Consider the following 8,554-nt stretch of genomic DNA (forward strand, 5'->3'; position numbering starts at 1 on the left):
TTCATAGTGCTTCCTCTAAATCTGTCGTTGGTGCCTGGATGTCAGGCTCACCTGCAGCTGTCTAGATGGGAGATGTGTGCGGTGCCAGCATGGAGTGGGCCGGCTCACTGCCCCCCTCTTCTTTCCTGGGGTTCCCTGTTCTTTTGACTGGGGTCCCAGGGCTGTTCCCTTCATGCAGTGCTGTCCCTGCTGGCCTGCAGCCCCAGGGCCACATCATGCACCACCCCAACTCCCCGGCAGGAGCTAAGGCTTGAGTGTTCATCAGTGCCTGGGCACTGGATCTTGATTTCCGGGGAGGGAGCACTTCGGTACTGGAGCCTCCGCAGCCTGGTCTGCAGCCAGGTGCTGCGTGGCGCATCCACTCTGAGCCTCTGCCGCCATCCTGCTCAGCTCCTGTGGAGAAGGAGAGGGTGGGGCAGGCGGGAGGGGGGCTTCTCCAGCTTTCTGGACCCCCAGGCCCCTCCATCAGGCATTGGCAGTCAATCCTGCTCAGGGCTGGGGGACCCCAAAGCCTTACTCTGCTCACACAGTTTGCCCATAGCTGGGATTTTGCCTGGCACCCGTGTGGGCCTGGGGCAGTAGGGCGGGCTCAGACCTTCACAGCCCATCTTTAGATGCGTGACATGACCCGGCCAAGAGGGGAGAGGCAAGTCCTTCACCCCCACCACGTGGGGTCCCTGGGACACGGGAAGTCCACCTTTGCATAGCCTTCCTTCTCTCTCTTCTCGCGAGAGGGGACCCAGAAGGGTTCAGGGCTGGCTGGAGCTGGCTGAAACCAGCTTGTGCAGTCAGCGACAGGGACAGCAGACCTTGCGCACTGCTGAGTCAGCATGGCCAGCGCCCTGGGGCTCTGCGGCATGGCCTTTGCCTGGACTGGCCCAAATGGCAGGGCTCGGCTTTGCCAAGTCGCAAATGATCACCTGCACAGCTTTGCACCTCACTGTGTTTATCATCGCGGGGGAGAAAAGGGAAGGGGCGATGGGCGCGGCTGCCCACCTCCGCCCCAGGCTGGGAGGTGCTGGACGCAGATCGGGGCTCAGGGATGGCCACTATTCTCAGCCAGGATGCTCCCCTCCCCCCCCCCACCCTGGGACAAAGGCCAGATGGCTGAGGGACAGGAGGAGGGAAGGAACCAGGGTCCTGCCTGGCCTGGCCTGCGCTGTGTGATCCTCTCTGCTCTGAGGGGCGGGGCACCGTTTCTGCATGGGCCTGCGGCCAGTGAGCCACACCATCGAGGCCCACGGATGCTCTCGGCTCCTGCACTCCATCGGTGCCACGTGCTCATGGCGGGACCCTGGAGGGGTTGCTGACAAAGTCTCAGGTGAGCGCACCCCGCTCCCCTCATTTTCTTACGCTGAGGTTTTGCATAGTCTAGGGTTCTTCCTTCCAGTCACGGGGGACAGGGAAAGGATCGCCACACGCACGTGCCCACACGCGTGGCAGCCCCCAGCTGTGGCTCAAGCGGTAGAGCGCTCGCCTTGAGCTGAAGAGCTGAGGGACAGCGCCCAAGTCCCGAGTTCAAGCCCCATGACCAACCAAAAACAAAACAAAACCAAAAAAACTCAAGAACCTGAGTTCAAGCCCCACAACTGCCCCCCTGCCCCCCAAAAAAGTGCTGAGTGCTTGGAGAAAGTCCAGCTGGCCTTTCCTCTGAGAAAGCCCACGGCAAGACAGGCAAATGGAAAACAGTTTCTAATTTTTTTTTCCTGTTTTGCCAGTCAGGTGACCTTTGGTGACAGATTTCTACAAGAAGCATCACAGGCTGGGGCTGGGGTCTGTCCTTGCTGTGTGAGCTCAAGCCTTCAGTGTGAGCCCCGGGCCCAGCCTCGGGGCCCACATCTCCAACTTTGGGAGGGGGGGACAAGATGCTTAAAGAAACTAGGTGATGCTGGGCGCTGGTGGCTCACGCCTGTCATCCCAGCTACTCAGGAGGCTGAGATCTGAGGATCGTGGTTCAAAGCCAGCCCAGGCAGGAAAGTCTGTGAGACTCTTTATCTCCAATAAACCACTCAGAAAACTTAGAAGTGGCGCTGTGGCTCAAGTGGTAGAGCGCTTGCCTTGAGCTAAAGAGCTGAGGGACTGTGCTCAGGCCCAGTTCAAGCCCCACAACCAACAAAAAAAAAGAAACTACGTGATCTCTGCTATGGAGACTTCAGCTGGCAGCGTCCTATGTCTGTCCCTACGGTCCTACGGTCCCTGCTGCAAAAGCAATATGTAGAGAAGAGAGACTGTCACCAGCCAGGGAATGTGTGTCTCTCAATATGGCCTGCACAGGAACTCAGATCTCTGCATACACAAAGGCAGACGCAGTCCAAGAGGCTGTCACCTCCGGAATGGGGAAACAAAACCGGTGCTTCCACAGAGTGGAATATTATTCAGTCATACAAAGGAATGGTGAACCAGGTGCAGAAGGGCTCGTGCCTATAATCTTAGATATTGAAGAGGCTCAGAGCTGAGGATCACAGTTTGAAGCCAACCCAGGCAGGGAAGTCAGCGAGACTCATATCTCCAAAGAACCAGAAGGAAAAGAAAAAGAAATGAAGCTGTGACTCAAGTAATAGAGTTCTAGCCTTGAGCAGAGAAGCTCAGGGGCAGCATCCAGGCCCTGAGTTCAAGCCCCAGGTCTGGCACGAAAACAAAAAAGGCGGAATGGCATACTTACACATGCTATCAAACACATGAACACTGGAAATGTGCTATGTGGAAAATGTCAGATCTACAGAACATCACTTCTGTTTGAAATATTTCTATATGAAATACTGAGAGCCAGTAGGTGCATAAACACAGAGTGGGGGGGGGCGGGGCTGCAGGGGCTGGAGGAGGGGGGAGTGATGACTAGAGGGTGTGGTATATATTTAGAAATAACCAAAATGCTCAAAGATGGACTGAGGGGATGGCTGCTCATTTCTAAATATACTGAAAACCCTTGATGCGCGCACTTTAAATGGGAATTGGGTGAGTCCAATCTCAACAAAAAATATTACAAGGATAAAAAAGCCACATCCGGGCGTCCTGAGCAGGAGCCTCTGGATGTACAAACTGGAAGCTGTGTCCTTCTTTTGGGATAAGTCTGACCCCAGTGTCTTTTTGGCACCAGGACTGGACTTGAACTCAAGGCCCGGGCACGGCCCTTTAGCTTTTTCACTCAAGGCTGGCGCTCTACCACTTGAGCCACACAACCCCACGTCCAGCCTGCCCAAGCTAGCTTTGAACGATGATCCTCAGATCTCAGCCTCCTTGAGAAGCTGGGATTACAGGCGTGAGCTGCTGGCAGCCCTGAGGTCTTCCAAATGCAAACCTGGCCCCCATTCATTTTCTGTTGTTGCTGTAGCAAAGCACATCCAACGGACAGACTTAGAACAATGCAAGTTTGGCATGTTTATTGTATTACATGCTGTCTTTCTGCGATAATACTCTAATGACACTGGCCCCCAACTCCCAGTGAGCCGGGTCACTGAGTCACAAGTTCCAGACTTCAGTCCGTGGATCTCTGGGGCTGTTTCTCTCTGACTGGATGACACAAGATACTCTCCTCACATCTTAGCTGATGTGGACAAATGACTAATCAATACCCCCGCCCGGAGCTCCTCCCGGGCTGCATCTGATGAGAAATCCCCTCCTCCTGAGACCTTCTTCCAGTCCCCACCTTGGTCAACCCCACCCCCTCCACACCAAGCAGGGGACAAGTTAAAATAGATTTTGGGCCTCTGCCATCTCATTCTGTTCCTCCACTAAGTTTGTTGCTCAGACAGCAATGCAGACTTGGAAATCCATCCAGCGACCAGCTTCTCTCTGCCTTGGGCAAGTTCCAGTAACTGGTCACTATTTATAATTATATAAATAATACAAAGCGTGCCCCGGCCACCCTCCCCAAAGAGCCTCCTGGGCCTCCGATGCTCAGTCAGGAGGCTGAGATCTGAGAACTGAGGTGCAAAGCCAGTCTGGGCAGAAAAGTCTATGAGACTCTTACCTCCGATGAACCGCAGAAAAGCTGCAAGTGGAGCTGTGGCTCAAGTGGTAGAGCACCAACTTTGATTGAAAAAGCTATGAAGCAGTGCCCATGTCCTGAGTTCAAGCCCCAGGACAGGCACAAAAGCAAAGAAGTGGGGGACTGGAGGCTTGAGCAACCTCTATTTGTCTCCCTGGAGAGAGGACAGGGCAGGGCTAGCTGGAAGCCTCCAGCTGGCAGTGACCAGGCCTGCAGATCTACCCCAGGCCTGTGGCAGTGGAGGGGCGGGACCAAGGCCATGTCACCTGTGCCCAATCAGATGCGGCTCTCCCGCCAGCTCTACAGCGAGGCCCAATCAGATGCGGCCAGGTGTCCAGCCTAGGCCATGCAGGGAGTGCCGAGGATCCAGCCTAGGATCGCTTAGGCTGTGAGCTGGAAGGACAACCTGAATTCACACCTAAGAGGGTCTGGTGGCTGTTGCCTGTCATCCCAGCTCTGAGAGAGGGGTAAATGGGAGGATCAGGGTCCAGGCAGGGGTGGGGGTGGGGGCGGGGGAAATGATGAGAAGACTCAAGACGGTATTGGAAGAATAAAGCAAGTGCCAAGGGCCTAGCAGGTGTGAGGCCCTGAGTTCAAACCTCGGTACTGACCGAACAATAAAACCAGCAAAAATCTAAACCAAGATGCAAATTGGGAATGATACTCCCCTGATTCCAGCGACAATAAAACCAAGAAGCCAGGACGAAGCCTGACAGAGCAGACATAGTGTGGGACAGCAGTTAAACGACCTCGTGAGGGCCACGGGGGAGGCCCCTGCAGGGTCTCACTCCTCCAGCCTCCCCCTTTCCCTCGCCTCCCCTCATCTTTACTTCCCCCCTTTCCTTTTCCTTTTTCCTTTCCCTTCCCTTTCCTTCTTTCCTTACAGAGTCTCACCATGGAATCCCAGGCCAGCCTGGGACTCTTGATCCTCCAGCTTGAGTCTCCAAGCACGGTGATTACAGGTGTGTGCTACCACACCCAGCCTAGCTGCTCTGGAGGCCTCACTAATCACTGCTTGTTTGATGTGGCTGAGGCGAGGCCCTCCCTGAGCCCCAGCGAGCCGGCATTTGGAGCAGGTGCCCTGGGGATTAAATGTGGGGAGTCCCACGTGTTCGCCAGGCAATGGATGGGAGGCAAAATGTCTAAATGACGGTTTCGCATGTTCAAGTCTGTGTTCTCGTCCCGCTTTACCTAAAACCCTGGGCTTTCTCACCAATAGAGCAGTGCCCTGTGCCTCTCCCCCGGGCTCCTACAGGGCCTACTGAGGGGATCCTCCCAGACCCCTGGCCCCCGAGTTCAGGGACCCTCGCTCCCTGTGGCAGCCAGCTTCACGGGCAGGCAGGGACGGTGAGCACAGCTGTGTGGCGCGGGCTGGGGTCGGCTGCAGCGGGACATCCAGGAATCCTGAGATTCACTGTTCCATCATTGGCAGCTTGGAAAACCCTGGGAACATTTACAGATCAGGATGCCCATCCTCCCCCCGGCAGAGCCCGGGCAGTTCTTCACCATGTCGCCACTGGTGACTTTGGTGGTGGTGGTGGTGAAGTTGTGCTGGGCCTGGAGGCTTGAACTCAGGGCCTAGCTGCTGCCCTTGTGCTTTTGTGTCCAAAGCTAGTGCTCTACCACGAGAGCCACAGCTCCAATTCCAGCTTTTCAGTCCATTGGAGATGAGAATCTCACAGACTTTCCTGCCTTGGCGAGTTTGGAACTGTGATCCTCCTATCTCAGCCTCTGGAGTAGCTGGGATTACAGGCATGAGCCACTGGCGCCTGGCTACTCGCTCTTCACGTGAATTCTCACGGGGTCCTCAGAGCCACCCAGTGATGAAAGCACCATCACTTTGGCCATTTAAGACAGGGGCCGTGTCCCAGCATGGTGTCCCCCCCGCCGTGCTGGCACGGTGGGAGTCGGGATCGAAGGCTTCGCTGCCTGGTACCCAGCTGGCAGCGCTAGCCGGAGACAAACACGCTTTCCCCGCTGCTGTTCATCAGCTCCTCGGGGGGCGGCGGCCGGTCCTTTGGGGACAGAGGCGGTTGCCTGGTGACTCACCGGTTTCCAGTTCCAGGCAGGTCGCCCTGCTTGAGGAGAAGACAAAGCTCACCTGGGGGGCTCCCCCACCCCACACCAGCCCACCAATGCGGAGCGCCAGGCCCGGCCGCTGTGCTGCTGACGTCAGCAGGGCCAGTGGTGGGAGCTGCTGCGAGCCAAGCCGGCCCGTGCGGAGGGAGCCCCGCCAGGCCTGGGCCTCATTGCCAGAGATGGAGGCCGGGCCAGGCCAGGGGGTCACCGGCGGCGCCCACACAGCCCCACAGATGTCCCTCCTTGTGGTGTGTGGCTTTGATGTATTCCTTGGGGACTGTGGCTGAGGACAATCCCAGACTCCCGGGCAGCTCAGCTTCAGAGAGGACAAAGCTCTCTAGGGGCCATTCTGGTTGAAACATTCCAGATCTCTATAGGCCCCATGCCAGCCTTGTTTACTGCTCTCTGCTCCTACCAGGTATGTGTGTGTGTGTGTGTGTGTGTGCGTGTGTGTGTGGCTGCAGGTGTGTGTGTGCACGCGTGTGTGTGCGTGTGTGTGTGCGTGTGTGTGTGGCTGCAGGTGTGTGTGTGCGTGTGTGTGTGTGTGCGCGTGTGTGCATGTGTGTGTGAGTGGCTGCAGGTGTGTGTGTGTGTGTGTGTGTGGCTGCAGGTGTGTGTGTGTGTGTGTGTGTGTGTGTGTGTGTGTGTGGCTGCGGGCCCCAGTCCCTAGACTCACAATGAATACACAAATGCGCATGTTACATCTGGGCTTCCCTACCTTCCTTGCTGCTCAGATCTTTCTGGTTCTTTCTCTCAGCCCTGCAGTTAGGAAAAGTTCTCCTCAGCCTTTCCATCTGGGCCTCCCTCTCTCCTGACTCCCAGTGGATACAGCAGCCAGAGACGGAGACCCTTCAAAGACCCCTCTGAGTCCCCCGGCGGAGGGAGAGCTGGGCCCAGGGAACAAAGCAAGGGCTGAGGAGCGGCGGACTGCGGGTGTGGACCGGATGGTCCGCGTAGACGGAGCACTGCGGCTCACTTCAGGCCGGCCTGCCCTTTCTGTTCACTTACTTTTCAAGAAGAGTTTGTGTTTTTGCCCAGATCCACCTCAGGTCTTGATCTCCCCAGCTATGGCCTGTTGTGTAGCAGGGATGACAAGGTGTGCCACTGAGCCCAGCTTGTTGGTTGGTAGAGATGGGGTCTCTATAACTGTTTTGCTTGGTCTGACCTCCATCCTGCCCAAGTAGCAGGGATTACAGATGTGACCACAGTGCCTGGTTGTCCAGGGCTTTTTTTTGTTGGTCATGGGGCCTGAATGCTGGGCCTGGGTGCTGTCCCTCAGCTCTTCAGCTCAAGGCGAGCACCTTACCGCTTGAGCCACAGCGCCACTTCCAGTTTTCTAGTGGTTTATTGGAGATAAGAGTCTCACAGACTTTCCTGCCCGGGCTAGCTTTGAACCGTGATCCTCAGATCTCAGCCTCCAGAGTAGCTAGGATTACAGGCGTGAGCCACTGGCGCCCTGCTCCAGGGCTTTTATCTCCAGTGCTGGCTCCAGCTCTGAGAGCAGTGTCCAGGGTGGGGTTCACTTGCCCAGTAGAAAGCCCCGACCCCGAAAGGCCGAATAAAACAACCCTGCCATCAACTGCTGTAGAAGGTAAATGTGAAATGGTTCCGGGCAGCGGTGGGTGTGGGCCGGCCCACAGGGTGCAGGTCTGTCTGGTTTGGGGGGAATTCTTCTCACCCCAAATGCAGTTTCTGCCCCCCACCCCCAGCCAGCCTTGGGGGGGGGGTGTCAGCGCCCCCAGGGACCTCACAATGCAGATTCCAGGTGCTGGCCCACCAGAGGCTCGGGGCCTCCCTGAGCCTGGGCCAGGCCGGATGCTGGGTTACCCGCTCACCAGCGCCGACCAGAGGACAGGCCTGCCCCGCACAAAGTCTTGACTGACTCTGGGCCCCGGCCTGAGCCTTCCCTAACCCGGGTCGGGATGCCAGGGGGGCCGGTCCCGCCGGGACCAGGAGTCGGGCGTAGACAGGCGCGGGACTGGCCGGGTCTTCGCTGCCTGGACCCAGAGCCCAACCTTGCGCCAGCTGCCAGCTTAGTGTAGAAGCGGCCGGCCGCGGGCGTGCGGACCCCCGGGGGCGGCCGAGCCGCAGCCCGAGCACCCTGCCCTGCGTGGATGTCGCGTGTGGCCGGGTCCCCGCGGGGGCCACTGGGGGCGAGAGGAGGGATGTAGACGGGACGCGGTTACTGTAATGTCTCCGTGGGGCAGGGAGGGCCTGCTGGCCTCTGGGGGGCGGGCGGGGTCCGATGGCTGCTACCTGCTCCCCAAATTCGCGCACCCTGTACATCTCGGCATCCTGGACAGGGGTGTGGGAGGGGCGGGGCCACGAGGGAGGGGCGTGGGCTCTCAAGGCTCCTCCCACTCCTCGCCGGGCGGGGCTTGGAGGGGCAGGGGTGTGGCCACGACAGAGGAGGACCCGGGAGCCCCGCCCCCGGGCGGGGCCTGGAGAAGCGGAGGTGTGGCCACGACTGAGGGGACACTGGGAGCC

This window comes from Dipodomys ordii, unplaced genomic scaffold, assembly GCF_000151885.1.
Source record: "Dipodomys ordii isolate 6190 unplaced genomic scaffold, Dord_2.0 Scaffold23, whole genome shotgun sequence".
Classification (NCBI taxonomy): Eukaryota; Metazoa; Chordata; class Mammalia; order Rodentia; family Heteromyidae; genus Dipodomys; species Dipodomys ordii.